The 21445-nt window shown below is 38.3% G+C and overlaps 1 protein-coding gene across 7 annotated transcripts in view; it reads left to right on the top strand.

The window, feature by feature from the left end:
- FHIT (fragile histidine triad diadenosine triphosphatase) overlaps nucleotides 1-21445 on the top strand; it is a 1667781-nt gene that overhangs the window by 561854 nt on the left and 1084482 nt on the right. For 4 of the 7 annotated variants that reach the window (XM_055135669.1, XM_055135667.1, XM_055135665.1 and 1 more), the window contains one exon: nucleotides 854-935. The exons of the other annotated variants lie outside the window; for them this stretch is intronic. The gene's annotated coding sequence lies outside the window, so the exon portion shown is untranslated. The remainder of the gene's footprint in view (nucleotides 1-853; nucleotides 936-21445) is intronic. 7 annotated transcript variants of the gene reach the window in all.

Below are 21445 nucleotides of genomic sequence, written 5' to 3'. Positions count from 1 at the left end.
TTATGAATAAGTCTTGCTAATACATTTTAAAATTTACATAGAGTAGGTAAATCTTACCTTTACAAATGTAAAATTTAATAAGTAGAGTGTATTGAAAAAATTTAAGGGGAAAATCTAAATAGGCCTATAAAAATATAAAGGTGTATTTTATCCAAAGTGAGGGAATAGGCCTTATATTAGAAAATATTGTATTAAAAATACTGCTTTTTTATCTGCATTGATAAGTAAAATTTTTCTGAATAGAAACATTTCAGGCTTTCTTTATTGGCATTGAAATAAGAGAAAGACAACTAAATAAAACCCCAATTCATTTTCAAGTTACCTAACTTATATGTTTATTATGTTTCTCTGAGGCATGACCTAGTTACTGTGTTTTGTTATAAATATAAATATATAATTTATATATAAATATATAATTTATATATTTATATATAATTTGTATATATAAAGAAAATGGCTAAATGTAATGTGCCCTGGTGTTTCCTGTCATTTGATGGATCATCAAACTGATGGTATTTCAGAAAAGCAGTATTTTATAGAAAAAGTCAAGCATGGGCCTAATGCTCAGTAAACTAGAAATTCAAACACTGTTACACTGGGTTTTATGAGAAGAGAAAGGTTCCATGGAAGTGCATGGAAGTTAAGAACAGTGCTCAAATTACCTCCTTTCCTCTTTGTTTCAGAGAATATTTATAGTAGTAGAAACTAAAAAATCTCAATACTGTAAATTTCTTGAAAGCAGATACTCGGTTTTAGGATAAATGAGATAGGGTCTTGAGGTCTTCATGTTAATTGGCTTCCTGGTTGGAATGTGTCTTTGGTGCATTTCATCCTAAAATCTGATTTGTTACAGGTTTTAACATTCTGCTGAGTGTTTGGAAGATAAATAGTAGGAAGAAAAGTGAAAAAAGGGACTCCTGAGTGACTTTCTACAGGTATTATTTCTTGAAAAATAGTGTAACTTTATAGATCCCGGATATCAAGCTTTATCTGATGTATTGAGTGTGAATATTTTCTCTCACTTTGCTGTTGTTTAATTTTAGCATGTGTTTTTTAAATTATTTTTTATTGAATCACTGTGAAATACAGTTATAAAGTTTTCATATTTGATCCACTACCAAACCCCCGCATACCCCCCTCCCACTAGCATGTGTTTCTTTTGCCACACAGAAACTTTATAGTTTGATGTAGTCCCATTTGTTTAGTTTTGATTCCGTAGCCTTTGCCAATGGCGTCAGACCATTGAATACTCCTTTGAAGTCTAGATCTTGGAGTGCTCTGCCAATATTTTCCTCAATGTACTATATAGATTCAGGTCTGATCTCAAGGTCTTTGATCCAATTTGAGTTGAGTTTTGTGTAAGGTGTGAGATATGGATCTAGCTTTAATTTCTTGCATGTGGTTATCCAACTCTCCCAACACCATTAATCAAAATTCCTATCTTTATTCCATTTCATGCGTTCATCTCCTTTGTCAAAAATTAGCTGGCCATATATATGGGGATTTATCCTTTGGTATTCTATTCGGACCCATTGGCCAGAGAGTCTTTCTTTATTACAATACTGTGCTGTTTTTATTACTATGACTGTATAGTATAGATTCAAATTAGGCAGTGAGATGCCTCCCAGTTTCTTATTTTTCAGTATAGTTTCATATGTGAATCTTTTATGGTTCCACACAAGCTTTTATAACTAACTAGTCTAAGTCTTTGAAGAATGTTATCTGAATTGGATCATAATTGCATTAAATCTTAATAACAGTTTAGATAAGAGGGTTGTATTGACAATGTTGATTCATCCATTCCATGAGCATGGAATAGTTTTACATATTCCAAGATCTTCAGTTTCATTTTTAAGTGTTTTACAGTTTTCATGGAAAAGGTCTCTCACCTATTTTGTTAAGTTAACTCTTAGGTACTTGAAGTTTTGGGAAACTATTTTAAATGGGATAGACCCTTTGATCTCTTTCTCCTCTGATTAATTATTTGTATATGCAACCAATTTTTGTGTGTTGATTCTGTAGCTGGCCACTCTGTTATATTGGTTTATTGTTTCCAGGAGCTTTTGTGTGGTCTCCTTAGGGTCTTCAATGTGTATCATCATGTCATCTGCAAATAGATATAATTTGACCTCTTTTCTAATTTGTATACTTTTGATTTCCTTTTCTTGCCTGATTGTTGTTGCCAAGACTTCTAATAAAATGTTGAATTGGAGCAGGAACAGTGGACATCCTTTCCTGTGCCTGATCTTAGTGGGAATGCTTTCAGTTTCTCACTATTAAGACCAATATTAGTGATAGGCTTTGTTATAGATAGCTGTTTTCCCACTTTTTCTTTGAGTGGAACATATCTGGAAGTGCTCAGGAGCCACTTCTGGAAGTGGTTTTTCTTCAGGGGATTGCTCCCAGTGTTGCTTAGGAGACCACGTGATGCTGGAAATTGCACTTGGACTACCCTCATGTAAAGCACTGGACCCAGTTAAGCTCTTTCCCTAAATTAAGGAAAGGTGTTTTTATTTTTCTGATTTAAAATCATCAATTCCTGTGTGGCATTGTTTGTCTGAGAAATAACTGCTTTGTGAACAAAGTAACTTCAATAGGGAATGTACTAAATTTTATTATGGATTTTTTCTGTTTTTATATTTAAAAGTTCTTCCAAGGGGTCAGAGCAATTGTACAGTGGGTAGGGTACTTGCCTTGCATGCAGCTAACCTGATTTTGACAATGGCATCCCATATAGTTCCTCAGGTCTACCAGGAGTAAACCCTGAGCTCAGCCAGTATGCTCCAAAAACAAATTTAAGAGAAATTTTTCCCCAAGGCCAATTTTTGTATAAAGTTATATCAATGCATAGCAATATAATTATATCTGAGTTATAACTGAGGATCCTTTTTATTTTCTTTTAGTTTATAGGAGTACTTTTTCTTTGCCTGTGAGGCAGAGGATGGGAGCAAATTGAATAAGTTTTATTTTGTTTTGTTTTAATGTTATTGGAGAATTTCAAATAGGGAAGTTTTTTGTGTTTTGTTTTGTTTTGTTTTGTTTTAATCCTAGTCAGATCATCTGCCTTGGATAGCTAGATAGTTCCTTTGTCTTCAATAGAGTCACAATAAGAATTTATTTGTATTGGATTAAAAACAGTGTTCCTTCGAAAGGAAAGGCCCTTTTATTGATCCTGACCTTTACCTTTTGCTGGTAAAGGTTTGTTTGGTTTCCTTCTAAACTACCAGCAATCACCACTGGTTTCTTTTTCCTGTAATCTTTTATTTATTCTGTTCAGAGGCCTTACTTGCTTAAAAATAAACTACCTATGGAAATCGTAAAACAGCTCTTCTCCAAGGAGTGAAGAATAAAGACTACTGTTAACAAATCGAATGTGTAACTTGCAAGGGGAAAGGTCACCCCCTAACTTCCCCTCTTTGCCCTCTTCCTCTTGCTTCTCTTCTTTGTTTCCGTCTGTATTTTGTGAGTTTCCCACAAGAGGTATATTAGACTTTATTTCATCTAGTAGTGCCCTGAGAAAACTTTCAAGCACTGAATTGGGATTATATTAGCTGGAAGAATCAAGAAATTAATTTCCTTCAAGTGAAGAATGGCATGTCTGGCCAAACAGAATATTGCTTAATGTAATAGAACTCCCAAATGAAATTGGGGAGCGAATCTCTCCCTTACCTGGGGGATGTGAGATGATTGAATTCCAGATTCCTGTATAAATTAACATCCAAATGAGTGGATCTACCCCGCCCTCTCTATTTCTCTCCCTTTTTCTGTGTCTTCTGCATCCAACTGTTTCTGTCCCCTCGAAGCGGGCTGCATGTCTTTTGCTGGCTCTAAATCAGAATATAAAAAATTAATGGATTGGAACCTAATCCATAACTCCTTTACTCTGCAGCTTCATTTTTTAAATAGTTCATAAACTTCTTATTTTTCTTTTTAGTCTAGATTTCCTCTGTGATAAAGGAGAGGCTTGCCAGCCTTTGGCCCCACCTCATAAAAATGTTTTAAAGGGCAATGCTAGGTTGTGTGACTGTAACTCACCCAACCTATAATATTCCAGAACTGCCCCAGAATTTGTGTCTAGATTAGTTGTGTTATAAAAGAAGTCCAGGTTCAATAACACTGCTGCTTCCAAAATGGATTAAGTTGTGCATTCATAAAGACATGGGGGACCAATGTATATTGCTTCTCTTAGAGCTGTCACAAGTAATATTATTGGGAGCATGAGGATATTTAATGAGATATGTAGAGTTCTTTGAGATTTCAAAAGTGACAGAGTAGAGTTTGTAATTTTCCCAAATAAATTCAATGTCTGTCTTTAAGCATTCAACTCTCTGCAGTCTCTGTTTTGTCATCTCGTTGCTCCTGTCTGGGTGATAGAATCGGGAGATCATTCTGTTAAGCTTTGGGAACCATGTTTCACAGGTCACTTGTGCCTTACACAACATTTTCCAACAACAAAATGTGATACAATGGGATTCCAAAACAGCAGCATTTGTTGTCAGCAGGTGAAAATCCCAAGTATGGAACTTATCCAAAGTGGTGGGTGTGATTAATTTGCAAAGTCAAACTGGAAAAATCAGTCATTTCAGAAATCCTAGAGGGAAATTCTACTTGTCACATATAATGTGTCCCTTTCAACGAGGGTAGGGCTGACCCAGTCCTATTCAACCCGTGTTCTTCTGATTTGATTTCTTACCCACAGCTTCCTGCTATGGGCACAAAAGACCCAGATAGTGAACTTTTAATGAGGAATCCAGTACATGGATGATTCTTTTCTTCCTGGAATTTGACATTTATTATTATTATTATTTTATTTTTAATTGAATCACAGTGAGATACAGAGTTGCAAAGTTGTTTGTGATTGGGTTTCAAAATTTGATAATTATTTGTTGAGAAAAAATACAAATTAAATCATGATATATCCTTTGTGTAATTTCTTCATGATTTTCTATTTTGAAGGAAAATATTCATTCAAGAGTAAATTCATTTTCCCCAAAGTAATTTTCCCCATGTAATTTTTGTGTTTGGGGAATTAAGAACCAAGTAAAATGCTTCTGAAATTGGAATATTCAGAGATGTTTAAATTTCACAAATTCCCTTTCAAGATATCACACTCTTGATATATGTATATATATATGGGGAAAATATACTATATACATATACATATACTATATACTATATACATATACTATATACATATACTATATACATATACTATACTATATATATAGGGGGGAAAATAGAAAAGTTATGTAACAAACAGCGGGACTTAATATCTCTACATTCTCAGCAATGGAGAGCTATCAAATATTAGTTCTTAATATTGCAAAGAACAACAGAACGAGCATTTTCACACACATTCTGAATTTAAAAAGTTTAGAGTCATAATATTAGAAATAAAAAATCATTACAGAAAATGTAACAGATTTTTTAAGATGGTCACAGCCCTGCCTTTCAGCTTTCTACTAAACCCATCTCCCTTAAGAGCTTTTAATTCTTTACATTATTGCAAACACTTGGTAGTATAAATCTTAATCTCTGTCAGCATTACACATACAAATGGTTCCTTGTGAGTTTTTGTTTAGATTTCTTTGAATAATAATACATTTGAATATTTTTTTTTTATTATTGGCTATTTTCATTCCTTTCTTTAGGAAGTACCTATCCATATATCTGTCTTTTCTGGTTGGGGATAGCCATTTTGTTTTTCTCTTAATGCTTGAAATATCTTTTTTTTTTTAAATTCCAGATATATATGATTCTTATACAATATCTGTACAGGAACTTATCAAGAAATACTGGAGAAGAATACACTGTTAAAATATAAGAAGGGCTTGGTACGTTTGTATGATCCTAATGAGACATCAAACTTTTCTGAATCTCAGTTTCATATAAAGTTATAAAGACATAATCAGGCATCAGAGAGACAGTGCAGTGGGAAGGGCACTTGCCTAGCACATGGCTGACTAAGGGTCTATCTATAGCACCCCATATGGTCCCCTTAACCCTGCCAGAGTGATCCCTGAGAACAGAGCCAAACAACACTTTGAACATAGTACCTTGCTCTTCCTAGTAGAATACCCTTATATAGGTTATATTCCCTGCCTCCATATTTACAGAGAATGTACTTAACTCCTACAATAACATATTTAGAACACTCATGTTGGGCTCATATTGGGCATTTACATGTGATAAAATCTCTGTTTCTCTGGATCTACATTTCAAGTGATTTCTCAGACATTCCACCTGCAATGTCAAAAAGTTTCTCCTCAAATCAATACCTTCTCCAGGTTGCCTTTCTCATTAGTGGCTCTACCACCCTGGCTTAAAAACTCTCATCATTTTCGGTTTCTTTCTCTTTTAGACCCACAATAACGCAGCCGTCAGTGACTCTTGATCTTTTCTTTTATGGTATTGCTTATTCCATAAATTCCACTCCATTCTTAGTGACAGTGCCTCCAGAGAATTGTGCTAAACCTAAGTTCTGAGTTCATTCCATTCTCTGCAAGCTCCCCTTTTGTTTCTCTGTCTAGCCATGTCTGGCTCAATAAACTTTTCAAAGGCTTATCTCTGGTCATGTCTTCTCTAGTCCACAGTAGATCCTTCCCAGCGGATGCCGTTGCTGATGCTAATCCCAGATTGTCACTTAGTTACCTCCAATCCTGACAGTCAGTCCAGTCAGAGCTTTCTTCCTGCTGTCAATGTTTTCAGCATTTTTACATGCCATCACTTGATTTTTTTTTCTTGGCCCAAAGTGACTTTGCACATTTATGTATGTTTTCCCCACCTAAAATTGCCATCTAGCCATTTTCAAAAATCAGAATATTCAGAGTGCATTCTTGTTTTCACTGGTCAATAATTGTGACTTGGGAAAAGTATTTAACCCCTGGGTCTTGATTCTTCATTTGCTCTTGGGAATATTACTGTGTTCAGGAATATTTATGAAAACAGTTGAAGGAGTATTTTTAGCTCCCACAGATTTGATCACCTGAGTCAAGGATCTTTGCTTTCCCTTGGAGCACCTGTGTTATGACTCACAAAGAAAATTTTTTATAATGTTTATATTTCAAAATGTTAAAATTTTTTGAAATATTCGCCATGTTGAAAATTCCTGAAGAAGGACATCAAATATTGTATTTCTTATGAGGTCAGGAGGTGGGGCAGAGAGGGAATTGGATCATGCCCCGTTGTACTCAGAGATGACTCCCAGCTCTGTGCTCAGTAGTCACTTCTGGTAGAACTTGGAGCATGGGACACTGAGGATTCAATCAGGGTCACTCATATGTAAGGCTAGTGCCTTAGTTCCTTCATTATTTCCTTGGCCTCATGCATTGCTCTATTCATTGTTGTCTACTTCTTATTCTGTAAAAGTAAAACCAAAACTAAGATTCTTATGGAATAGAGGGGCTGAGAGATGCTTCAGTGGCTGAGGAGACTTTTAAGTGTGAGGCACTTAAGTTCTATTCCTAGACTACCAGCACGTGCCAAATGAAGTTCAGCAACTCTTCCCTCTGTGATCCTCAGCGCTACACATGATTTCTGGTCAGGTGTGTAAAGCACCTCATCTTCAAGGTGTACCCACACAGAGAACACATGTGCAGAATTGCAACTGGAGGAGTGCTCATTGGCTGAGTACCACAGCACGACCCAATGAGCAACCCCTGGTGAGCACCACAATCAAAATGTGTGAGAATCACAATGTAGTGCATTGCTTGATTCCTGGTCATGCAATCGTATCAATAACAGGAGGGTGGCAGTGTTTTCTCTCCTCTACCTTTTGTCCTTCCTCTTCAGATTCCCTTCTCTCATCCATACTTTTTTTAACTCTTTCTTTTGTTTTCCTTTCTTTTGTTTTCCTTTCTTTTCTTTCTTTCTCTTCTTTCTTTCTTTCTCTCCTTTCTTTCTCTCCTTTCTTTCTCTCCTTTCTTTCTTTCTTTCTTTCTTTCTTTCTTTCTTTCTTTCTTTCTTTCTTTCTTTCTTTCTTTCTTTCTTTCTTTCTTTCTTTCTTTCTTTCTTTCTTTCTTTCTTTCTTTCTTTCTTTCTTTCTCTCACTCTCTCTTCCTTCCTTCCTTCCTTCCTTCCTTCCTTCCTTCCTTCCTTCCTTCCTTCCTTCCTTCCTTCCTTCCTTCCTTCCTTCCCTCCCTCCCTTCCCTCCCTCCCTTCCTTCCCTCCCTCCCTTCCCTCCCTCCCTCCCTCCCTCCCTCCCTCCCTCCCTCCTTCCTTCCTTCCTTCCTTCCTTCCTTCCTTCCTTCCTTCCTTCCTTCCTTCCTTCCTTCCTTCCTTCCTTCCTTCCTTCCTCTCTTTCCTCCTTCCTTCCTTCCTTTCTTGCTTTCTTTCTTATATTGCTTTGGACTGGAGCTATAGCACACGTGGCTGACCCAGTTTGATTCCTCTCAGAGAGCCTGCCAAGCTACCTATAGCGTATTCTATATGCCCAAAACAGTAACAACAAGTCTCACAATGGAGACGTTACTGGTGCCCGCTCAAGCAAATCAATGAACAATGGGACGACAGTGCTACAGTGCAGTGAGGCATATTGCTTTTAGTTTTGGCTCCAGATCTGGCAATGCTCAGGAATTATCATTACATGGGTGTCACTCCCAGCAATGCTGGGGGACTCTATGGTGAAACTGGGCTTCACCTGATCCATGCAAAGCACGAACTCCATCCATTTAGTAATCTCCTGTCCCTCCCTCAGCACTTTATTATGCAGACAACTCAAACCTCTCTCCAGCCCTCTGCTCTGACCCTCTTTCTCCCTCTGAACATTTTCACAAAAGTTCCAAAGAAAGTGATTGGCAGAAGCCAAACCTCCTCAGTTCTTGACTGCAGGGTGATAATGATTACCCAAACTCACATAAAGAATGTATGACCCATTCTCTCTATTGGAGAGCCAGAGGTCACGGCTCTCAACCCCAAAGCCCCGTGCAGGGGGAACCGAGGCTACCACAGAAACTCACCCTTTTATTTTCAAACGTGTTTTGTTCATTGAGGACTTTGTCTCTCATTCCTCTCTCCCCCTTCTATTGTTTCTTCCAAACCTTAAATCAAATACTTCTGGAAAGCATAGTGAATAATTTATGTTCTTTTATTACTCATTGCTCAACTCCCTTTGGGGGAAGAATGAAGAGAAACATTTGTCTTTTGCTGCTTACGCTCCTGTGGACTGCGACCATATCAGCTGCCGGCGACAGCAGTAAGTTGTAACCACAGGACTTGTCATTATGGAGTAGTTGATTGACCCACAGTTTTGATTCACTAAAATATTTTTTAAAACATTGGGGAAAGTGCTAATGACGGTAGAATAGAAATTCAACATGTCACCAGCTTCCACTGAAACTTGCGTGTTACCATCTTTGTTTTCAGTGCTCAATGGTGAGTTTTCTTCCCTGCCTATTTAATTGCTTTTCCTGTGGAGTTTTTCGCAGAAGTTATCAACTCAAATACAGAGCTATGATGAGTCACAGTGCCGAGTGGTATCGTGCTGCTGGGAAGAGAGAACACAGATATGCCCAGTTCCTGCTTGGTCTGTTCTTTCTAAAGGGATTTCCTGATCTTTCCCTAACCAGAAATTACACATAGAATCTAGGATGACACAGTAGAACAAGTCTTGGGCCTCTGGAACACCTATGATATGTTAGTTTATTCCTATAGCAAATAACGTCAGAATGCATCATCTTACTTCTTCTATCACTAATCCTGTTTGAGTTCAAATTACCAATACTTTGGGTTCTCTACAGTTTAGGAGGGCTAGGATAGCCAAACTATTTGTCCCACACTGTACTTCCCTTTTCCTCTTACCCAACTCTATTTTCCTCCCAAAACAATATGCATTGATCATATCAACTACTATAGCTACCCTTTGCCTTAATGAATTCTAAATGGGTTTCCCATTGCTCAAAGTCCTGAGGCACTAGAGAATCCTAACTAGTATTTTTCTCAAAACTCTCTCTCTCTTGGACTCTTCTTGCTGGCATTTTTTTTTTTACTTTCTCTATTAGCTCTGCTCAGTCTTACTACAGAAACTTTGCAAATCAAATCCACGCTGTCTATTAATCTAACCAGAGTTGTTTCTTTTGAGATAATTTATCTGTCTCTATACTTCCTAGTTAGATTACCTTCTCTCTTATATATACTCCTGATACCAAATGCATCTCCTTATATTCTTTCAGAGGTGCTTTGCATTGTGTGATATACCTTGATTAATGTCTACCTCCCCCTAGACTCCTGGAAGAAGGATCTTTGTTTCAAATTGCCTTGGTATCTATAGCTCATAACACAGTGTCTGGCTCTTAAGAGGTGCAGAATAAATATGTATTTCATGAATTATGAATAAATGAAATGAAATTGAGTATAAATTTAATCAAAATTGGCCTTACCTTGTCATTGAGGGATTAATCTAATTGAGAAGAATTTTAAATGAATCTCTATTGGAACAGCTAAGAGTGAAAATGTACTCAGATGCAGGCAGGCTAGAAGCAGCATGTAGCCACTAACCACATCCATTTCATTCTGTTTAAGATGAGGGGACACCATTGATGATGATTTTGGGTGAATGTAGAAACAATCTCTCAGAAACTCCCAGAGAATAATTCCACTGTGCTATCAGACTCACAACTGTGAATCTGTGGGGCATTAATTTTTCTCTCTAGTTTATAAAAGACTTGTCATGCATAATCTAGTAGAAAAAGTTGTGGATAATTATTAGCAAGTTGTGGACAAATGAATGTTGTTGTTTCACTGATCCTTTCCAGTTAGATTCCCTACTTGTCTTTGGCTTATCTGCAGAGGAAATACGGAATGCCTTACACAGGAGTAGGGATGCAACTCGTTGGCATATAATGTTTTGTTTTCCCTCTTGACTGTTATTTCTCATTGGCATTGGAGAGAAGTAAACAGTTTGAACAAGGGAAATGCATGTTTTGGGTCTGGAGGCTGCCAGGAAAAGCAAGAGAAAAAAAAATTGCTAAGCATTGAAATAGTAGCTTTCTTGGTCTCAGGTCAGAACATCTGTCTATGTCTCAGAGCAGATTTGATTTAAGGCCAAAACAAATAGCTCCCCTTTTTTTGGCTTCTGACCCCTGGGATAAAAATGGGGCAAAGAAATAGGGACTGAGCTTGTCCAACTGCAGCTGCTGGAGATGTCATTGTTCTCTCTAACCTTCAGGGAGCCCCAAATAATTAGCTGTGCAAAGAGCAAGTTGGAAGCAGAATTCCCCTCTAGGGTTTACTCTGTCCAGCCAAACCAAGCAAGCTGAGCTGAGAGACAAATAAAAACCATGAAAGAGAGCAGCTGCCAAGACTCCTATCTCCTTTGTGCCTTATTTCTGGTCTTCTAGATGTGAGTCCATAGCTTCCTTGTCTCTCATCATTCCCCTCACACCTCTCATCATGTGTTCCCAGAGGGAGTTTTCTTTTAATTAGAGAAGCTAGTGGACCACTTTCCACGTTGAAAGCTGTTCCTCTAGTCTGGAGTTTGTGGAGACTACAGAAGAATAGACTGGCCTGTGGTGGGAGATCTTCACATTGTCCCAGATTTTCTCATGTTCTCAAAAGGATGCCAGAAATCAGAACTGATGTGTTATGTCACCATATTTTACAATGTCCACTACATACTTAATTTATAAACTCTGTGCTGGTCAAATAAAAACCCATACATTTTGCCTTTGAGTTTGGCCACAAGTTTCACAAAAGTGGGTGGTCTTGTGTTTATTCTGCTTGGCCTTGAATCCTCAGGATGAAACTCTCTGATTGTACGTTGAAAGGTCAGTATTACTTGACGATAGCCAACTCGTGTGATGATGGTAGTGGTACGTAAATAAATCACCTTATATTCCTCCAGGCTCTAGAAAGGCTAGACAAATGAACATTAGACATTTCGATAAGAGGGAAGTAAGCCTATTAATGGCTTGTATACTCCTTATGTGCATGAGAGAGAAGCAATTATGAGTAACACACAACTCCAGTGACTTCATTAAGTCAGCTTAGATGAAGGAGAAAGGGCTTTGGGAAGTAAAATAAAAGAGCATTTGGGGAGGTTTACATGGGAAAGCAAAGAAAAATATACAGATTTAAGATCTGCCTTCCCCATTGAAAAAATTAAGAAATTGATTAGGTTTTCCACGGAGAGACCCTTATGTAAATAGTTTACATGTACATAACTTTTCCAAAGGCAGTTGTCATCTAGTCCTTCAAGTCTCTCCCAAATTAAACCTCTTGACAAAGACATTTGAGAGTGACATATATTTTTTTGTTTTAAGAATGTTCCTTAACATTAATCACTGTCACTGTCATTGTCATCCTGTTGCTCATCGATTTGTTCGAGCGGACAGCAGTAATGTATCTCATTGTGAGACATTGTTACTGGTTTTTGGCATATCGAATATGCCACAGGTAGCTTGCCAGGTTCTGCCATGAGGGCGCGATACTCTTACTCTTGGTAGCTTGCCAGGCTCTCCAAGAGAGGCGGAGGTATCAGACCCGGGTTGGCTGCATGAAAGGCGAACGCCCTACCACTGTGCTATCGCTCCAGCCCCCTTAACATTAATAAGAGTAATAATTAAGGTATCATCGATTATTTTTATTGAGCATGTATTAAGTACACTTTATAAAATTTAATTTTTACACTAAAACAGTAATTTTAAATGATGAATATATACTTATATTCATTTCAACTCTATAATAGCCAAAATTTGGAATCACCCTAAGTGGTGAGCACCAGGAGGGGAGAGGAGATGGGATAATGGAGCTGGAATGGTAGCTCAAGAGCTGCATGCATGTATTAGATCCCAAGTTAAATATTTAGTACCTCATGGTCTGCTAAGCATCTCCAGGATAGCCCTGGCATCTCTCAGAATTTCTAATCTCGAGCAGCACTCCATTACCAGCCCTGAACTCTGAGATTTCAGGTCTGCATAGTATCACTAGGAAGGATCCTAGTACCCCTAAGAAGTGCTGGGGATCACCCTTCCACCAAAAATGAAGTTGTGAGATACACACACAAATAGAACTAGAAACATACACAATTGTATGCACACAATGAATACTAATCAGGAAAGACGAAATCTTGCCTTTTGCTATAAATAGAAATGCAGGTGTTTGTATTAACTGAAGTCAAAAGGAGAATGATAAATAACAAGTGATCTCACTCATCTGTGATATATAAAGAAACAAAGTGAAGAAACAAAGAACGTCCATTGAAAGCAAACCACACAACTGAGGTTACCTAAGGAGATCGATGGGCTGAAGGGTAAAGAAACTCCAGTGAACTCCGTGGTGCAAGATGTGGGTTTTTAGGTGCTGGGCTTGGAATAGTGCCTCTAAAACGTGTAAATATTTACAATCTTGCAAACCAATGTTAAAAGCAATTTTAAATTATTTTTGCTCAATTACCAAGAAGATATATGTTTTTATGGCTCCCATTTTTCAAATAGAAAAAGAAGCTGTTGCCTAAAAATGGTGATCTCACCTACTTCTCAGCTACTAAATGGATTATGACTTTATAGTGCTTCCAAAGTCAGCATTTGCAACCCTAATGCTTCAGTCTGGTTCTCTTGGCCCTGGCCAGAAGGATTCAGGGTGTGCTCTCTAGAACTCACCCCCAAACCTAAGTTTCAGAACAGCTTCCTTTTTCAATGTAGATACGGTAGGTGAGCTTTCTTCCTTTACATCTATAGAGTATTTATTCTCTCCTCCAGATCTGAGCTGTGGAATTCTTCCTAGTTTCACATATCTCTCTCCTTAAGGAAGATTCCCCTTCAAGAGATGTTGATAAATCACGACTGCCATGATATCTTATTGTTTGGTATCCTTAAGAGATTTGCAACTGTCTATATGCAGGCATTTCCCTCAGACTCAGGGACACTCAGAGCTGAGGTTCAGAGCTGGTTGGCATCCTTAACTAAAAGCAAGATTAGTGACTCATCATCAGCGTATAATACAGCTAAACCTCTGGCATCTAAAAGCAGAACTCTGTTAAAGTCTGCTAGCCAATACATATAATTTTCTTCTAGTATAAATACTTTATTATAGCTATTGAAGTGTTAAAGCCTTAGTCTATGAAAAAATAGAAATGATTGGCTAATTTTTTAGCTTTCTACAATAGCTACTTTTCTTTGTTTTACTTATGCATGTTAATGGTTTCACCTACTGGGGGTTCTTTTTAATTAGGAGAAATGGGTAATAGGAATAGAAAATAAAGGCCTTTAGAAAATCAAATGACTGACTCATGCCTTGTTTTCTAGAGGTATACTTCTCAAAGTTCCTCTTCATATTTTTCAGGCTATAATCCTGGTTTGAAGCCCTCTTACTTTTGGGTACATGATTCTCTAACAGAGGAAGTTTTTCTTTTTAAACCAGACTGTTGTTATTTGAGAACCAGTAAGCAGCTTCTTAAGAAAATTTATAGTAATCATAGTCATTGTTCCCGAAGGCATCACTGACAAATTTTTGTATACATCCCCCACCCCACCTCTGCTTTTTTTTTCCTTAGTCTTTGTGAATGGGCATTCGATTTGACAGGTGACGAATCAGAGAAGTCAAGTTACTTGCTTGAAAGTGCACAGCAGCAACGCATGACTCTTGTTTCTATTAACATCACTACATCAGAATATCTGGGTGGATTTGTAACAGATCTTCATGGGCCACAAGCTTGTGACCTAATGTTTCAATGTAGGGGTGGGGAGGAGTCTGAGAAACCATAGATTGAAAAGTTCCCAGGCCATTGTGATGGATGACCAAGACTCAGAAAATATTACCATCTATGTTGTTGTGCATCAAACCACATCTTTAAAAGTAAATCTGAGTCTAGATTTTTTTCTGAAGATTGCATTGTTATTTGCATGTGTCTATTTGTGTGTGCATGCATGCATGTATGCATGTCTGTGTGTCTGTGTGTCTTTTCTTGTTTCAACAGAACTCTCGCTGTTTTGGTCTCACAGCCATGGGAAAGGTTTCTCTGGAAGTAACATTTTGCTAAATCCTAATGAATGGATAAGAATGGGGAAGGGAATGGCCATGGTGGTAAAATGACCCACTGGGTTTGAATTGCCTTCAGAACTGCCACTGGAGTGAAATGCCTGGGGAACGTTACCAGGTCACTATGCCTGGACAAACGGTGACAGATGTACCAGATACATTATCCTCGGAGTCTAAGGAGAGACTGTCCTGGGCAGTCCCACTGGCAGTACAGCAGACTGGGCTTCAGCTGTTGAGCAGAGACTGCTCGTCTCATTGGTCAATTTCTTTTACAGTCTGCTTCAGGGCATCCTTACATGTGTGCTTTTGCCTGGCCGCTTGCTGGGAGCTGATCAGACAAGGTGCTGACAGCCCAGACAGGGTTCCTCTCTACAAACACCTTAAACTTACTTGCGTTAGGATCAGAAATGACAGAAGATAGAAAATAGTTTGGATAATTTGGCACAACACAGTAGGTGCTGAAGCAGAGGTTTGAGGTGAAATTAGGTTTTTTGAAAAGTTGGCAAATAACTAGAAGTTCTACCCCCACATCCCACACTCCATAGAATGTTCTTGCAGAAACAATTGGATTCATGAAAAGGAAGGGTTTTTGTTTGTTTGTTATTTACTTTTTTTTCTTTTTCGGTCACACCCAGTGATGCACAGGAGTCACTCCTGGCTCTGCACTCAGGAATTACCCCTGGCCGTGCTCAGGGGTTCATATGGGTTGCTGGGAATTGAACCCGGGTCGGCCATGTGCAAGGCAAACTCCCTACCCGCTGTGCTATCACTCCAGCCCCTGTTTTTTACTTTTTATGTTAAGTACCTTTGGTAGTTTAGACCAAAGTGTTTTTTTCGCTAACAATTCCAGGATACTAAATATCTATATTCAAGGAGTTCCTTCTGGAGTCACACTGAGGAGATGTCCCAATCTTAAGTAGTGAGTGTCACTGTCACTGTCATCCCGTTGCTCATCAATTTGCTCAAGTGGACTCCAGTAATGTCTCCATTGTGAGACTTGTAAGTATAGTGATAGGTAAATTTATGATGGTAAATTTAACAGGCAGGGGGACGCAAAGAGCACAGTCAGGAGCCATTGTGCTAATGTTTTGAACTCTTCATTCATTGCACCACATGCAATGCATCACTTACAGCTAGGAGGCCTTTGATGGATACTAAATTCATCAACATAACAGCCATTTTAAGTACAATTGTTATTTAATTTCCTGGATACTCTGGGTTTGAATTGCCTTCAATTCCATTTACATGTAAAAGGAAACTAGGACCTGCTAGCAGTTATCACTGTAACACTGTCATCCTGTTGTTCATCAATTTGCAGGACAATTTGCTTGAGTGGGCACCAGTAACGTCTCCATTGTGAGACTTGTTGTTACTTTTTTTGGCATATCGAATATACCACGGGTAGCTTGCCAGGCTCTCCTGAGTGGGCGAGATACTCTCTGTAGCTTGCCGGGCACTCCAAGAGGGACGGAGGAATCAAACTCAGGTCAGCTGCATGCAAGGCAAACACCCTACCCGCTGTTCTGTCACTCCAGCCCTAAAGAAAGGGATAAACATGACCCGAAGGGACTCGAACCCTCAATCTTCTGATCTGGAATCAGACACCTTATCCATTAGACCACGTGGCCAGCTGGCAGTTAAAGAGGTGAAAATCAGAAAATTATTCTGAAACTGTTGCAATAAGTTAAAAGAACAAGTGAAAAGTCATGGTCTTCAGAAAGAACAAGAAAAAAGTTATATTCAATGAGCAGTGTGAGGCCCTCACTCTGGATAGGACCCCATGGATGGGAAGTCACTAAGATGGGAAAGTCTTCCTTTCTAAACTCACATATAAAGTGGTTTCTTTTTGAAGGTAGCCCAGGAGGATCAGATACCACAGGTGGGGGATGAGGAATCTGATCATCCGTTGAGGGTGGTTAGGTGTGGAGAGGATTCCCCTCCCCGCTCCCCGCCCTCCCTAGCTAATATATCAAGATTTTCTTGCAGGGCTGTGTGAACCTAACAGGGAAGAAATAAGTAAGGAAAGTGGAGACCCAGAGGGATTAGAGGAGTCTGAGATGTTTAGTCAAGGAGAAAAATTTTATCGTACAAAAGTCTTTTTTCTTCCTCCACTGGTATTCTGATAAGAACTATACTTTAAAAATTCAGTCATGGGTGAACTGGATAATGGGGGATTTCAGTTGGGAAAGATGGAGATAGTTGGGAAGATAAAAGATAATGATGATTGTACAGCTTTGAGAATGTACTGAATGCCACTGAACTGTAAATTCTATGTCATATAGATGCATATACATACATATAAACATATATATGTATATATATATCGTGGGAATACGCACCCAACAGTGCTCAGGACTTACTTCTGCACTCAGTGATCATTCCTGCCAGGGCTTGGGGGACCATATGTGGTGCTAGGATCAAACCTAGGTTGGCCACATGCAAGGCAAGCAAATTCTCCTCTGTACTAACTCTCTGGCCATCTATAATTGACCACAATAATTCTTTAAAAAGCACAATCATAAGGAACTAGGCAACAGTATCAACAGTGAAGTCAGCTATTGTTTTGTCTCTGTGGCAGTTATCCTGTTAACCACTTTACAATGACTCTCCATTGAATGTTAGTGTGGCTAATGAGTTGCCCAGGGTCTAACAACCCATTAGGAGTGGATTCATTCCTGAGCGCACTGTCTTTGCTTTATTATGTTCAAGCTAAACCACCTCCTAAGATAGTCCTTTCAGTCAGACTCTCTACCTACTAATAAACAGCTGCAAGCAACTAAATTGAATAAAAATGCCCCCAAATTCAGTTTGTCAAATGACAGTAACTCTGAGATATGCATCAGTGATGATTTTTTAATAGCAGAGAGATAGTTTCTGCTGTTGTATTATTTGTTGAAACTGTAGTTAGTTAAACATTACCCTTCTGTTTGATGTTGAGCCATGAAAATGCCACCTTTCACTCAAAGAGAATAATATCTACCTGCTCTACTTTCTACTTATTCCACAGTAGATGCTCAATAAAATTTTTGCTGCCATGAATTGCCAGTGAAGTTGAGATGTCAGAGTACATTTTCCTACTACTTAGGGAGTATGGGATGGTTGCATGGTGCATATATCCACTGGAATCTAAAGTCTGGAATATACATTAGAAGTGAATCTCTGTTAGGAGACTATTTTGCTGGTATTGTCTAGAGACCTATTTGGTTGTTATATAATTAAGAGCATGTGTTTTACCTACTACCAGTTGTTAGAGGCCCGGGATTTGGCAAGCATCTGAAATGTGGCAGAATAAGACATTGCACAATTTGTCCCATTTCATAAAGATCTTTTTGATGTGGTTATTGTGAGAAATTGCAGGATCCAGTGAAGCTCTGAAAACAGAAGAAGTTATCCGTTTGTAAAAGGAGTTTTACATTCAAAAGGGGCTATTTCCCAAAAAAGACTGTTTCCAGAAATCATTTTTTCCCCAGAGAGTATTTCCTGCATAGCAGAGTATTTCCTTCTGACTACTCCCCCACCCCCTTTCAACTTCCTCCTGCCACAGTTTTACCAAACCTCTCTTCTTTTGGTAGTGGAATATGTGCACTGGTGAAGGGATGGGTGTTTGAGCATTGTATAACTGAGACTGTAACCTGAAAGCTTTGTAACTTTCCACATGGTGAATCAATAAAAGAATTTAAAAAAAAAAGTCATAGAACATTTTCTTTTTCTTTCTCTGAAGAAAAGATAGCAGTCTGGCCTTTTAGCCCCATTCTAGTGTGGGATCTTCAAATGCATATTATGTAATTTGCATAGTTACTTTTCTCCTATTGTTCTACTTACACCCACTTAATTCTTATACCAACCACCAAAGCTGGAGAAATTTTTCTCCCCTATACACCCTAAAATGCATTGGCTAGCCCCCACGAAAAGTTACCTGACCCTAAATGTTAAGGGGGCTGAGGTTGTGAAACCACTTAAGGGTTTTATTTTCACACTGCTTTATTTATGTAATCATTTCACATTTGTTTGTTATCTGCATCTAGTGCCTGATTGAAGATGAATAAGCCTGCCTATGCAAGATTACATAGCTAGATAGGTTAGATCAAGGATTTGAACCAATATCTCAGGTAGGATTCTTTAGCTGCATGAATGTCAGCTCTTACAGCCCATTTCCGATTCAGATGCCATCTCTGGTCATGGTGAGCAGGTCCTGTGGAGACCAATGGCACTCGGAGCTCGTGCCGTTGCCTGGAGCTGATGTGAAGGGCAGTCATCTAAGATCACTTGTTCAGGCTGCTGAAACACCCCACACTTGGACTTTATGAGCGCTTGTCAATTTTGTGGAGGCGGGGACAATTTCCTGGGCTCCTGGTGTCTGCCACTCTCCATTGCTATGCCAGTCCCTCTTCACTGAACCAGTAACACTATCTCAGCCACCCTGTCTGTTTCACTTCCCTCTCGAAGCCATAGTATGGACTTCATTGAAACAATTATCCTGTTCACACAGCTTTGTGTTTGCAGTAGGCTTAGCGCTCTTTCAGTGTGGAGCAACCGGTGGTCTTTAATGTGATCTGCTTTTCGATGCATAGCATGTGCTCTCCCTGCTCCCTGCTCTCTCTGGGTCTGCTCCTTGCTGCCCTCTGATTATGGTCTGTCTCAGTGTGCAGAGAATCTGCAGCCGAGCATAACAGGTGCTATATAATTCTCAAGATGGTATAGTTGATGGATTTTAATCAGGTGAGTGCAGTTTAATGCAAATGCTCCTTTTAGCTGAGGCTCATAAACTGGGCTACTCAATGTTATGGTCCCAAATATTAGTTCAGTGCTCGTGGCTTACATAAATGACTTTCCTTTGGGGTTAGTTTAGGGGAAAATCAATACCAAGCTGCTGGAAATGCAGAAAGGAACTGTGTACTTACACTTCATCATGATGTACCCTGCTCCCTCCCATCTCTTTCGTTGGGGGAGACTGGTGGAGATGTTTGCAGCTCCCTTTTTGTCCCCTTTTGTCACATTTAGGGCTTCACAGTGATATGAAATGCCACAGTTGTTCCCCCATCTATTAAATAGAAAATACATATGAACAAATAAAAGAATTGCACCATATAATACAGCTGAAATACAATGTTATCATCATCCCACTCTGAGCAGTTCACAGAATGGTTTATGTCCCAGTAGTTAATCATTTGCTATTGTTGGTGCACCAACACAATGATATTAGCAACGGAGAATTCTCAGGCTTTCTGTGTAGATTGGCTAGCCAGAATTTAGATATTTGTAAACGGAATTTGAACAGTGACCTTTCTTCACAATATCAAATTCAGAGAAGTATAACCGGTCATGGCCCAACTCTTGTTTATTAATTAAGCCTTTGTAATATGGCACCAGTTTTGGAAGCTGTGGCTTATGCAAAGAGGAATACTAATTAGGTTCTACATTTTCTGTAATAATGGGGCAGCATTTTGGACAATGCAGTTTATTCAGACAATGTGTCTCCCTCATAATGTAGCTTATTAACAAGGAAATGGAATGTTTAATGGGAGACTGATACAGCTGTGAATGGCTGACATAAATAATATTTCTGGCCAGACTGGGGTGGCGGCAATATGTTGCATACTGTTAACCTCAAAATGTCTCCAAATAGCTTTTATGTGTGCCTACTATATATTTGCTGACCATTTCTTTATACAAAGGAAACCAAGTGACCTAGGGGAAAAAAATCTTGGTAATTTTGTTTTCCTATTCTCTTAACATTTGGTTATATTTCTTATAAAATTGGCCTTTGTATTTGTATGAACAACATTTCTTTCAGTCTTTTCTAAAGGAGGTTATTATTAACATCATGATATTTGTAAGTATTAGAAAAGGATACCTTTCTGTTCCACTATTTTTTTTAATTTAAATATAACTTGTGTTGGATAACATTACCCATTTTTAGCATATGTGATTTAGTGTTTCAAGTATATTCACAAAAGTTTTCAACCTTTACCTCTTTATAAGTCTAGAACATTTTTATCTTTCCTAAAAACAAACACAAACCAAAAAGTCCCTTCTGCACCCATTGATAGTAACTACTTAACCTCTCTTCCTTCTAGCTTTTGGCAATGTTAGTCTATTTTCTATGTCTTTAGTTGACAACTCTGGACATTTTCTATAAATATCCTCATAAACTATGAAATCTTTTGTGATTAGCTTCCTTCACTTAGTTTGATGTTTTTTAAGGTTCATTTTGTTGTAGCATAAATCAGTATTTTATTTTTTTTAATTGCTGAATAATATCCCATTCTATGAAAGCACTATACTTAATTATCCATTCATCAGTAGATGGATGTTTAAGTTGTTTCTCTATTATTGCGAATAATGCTGATGTGAATATCTGTATACATATATTTCTTTTTTGCTTATACATACATTTTTTCCACCTGAGGTATTAGTTAGCATTTTTACAATTTCTAGTTTAAATGTTAAAGCTAGTTTAAGTGTTTAAAGC

This window comes from Sorex araneus, chromosome 4 (genome assembly GCF_027595985.1).
Source record: "Sorex araneus isolate mSorAra2 chromosome 4, mSorAra2.pri, whole genome shotgun sequence".
Taxonomy (NCBI): domain Eukaryota; kingdom Metazoa; phylum Chordata; class Mammalia; order Eulipotyphla; family Soricidae; genus Sorex; species Sorex araneus.
This window is presented reverse-complemented; position numbering and strand designations above follow the sequence as displayed.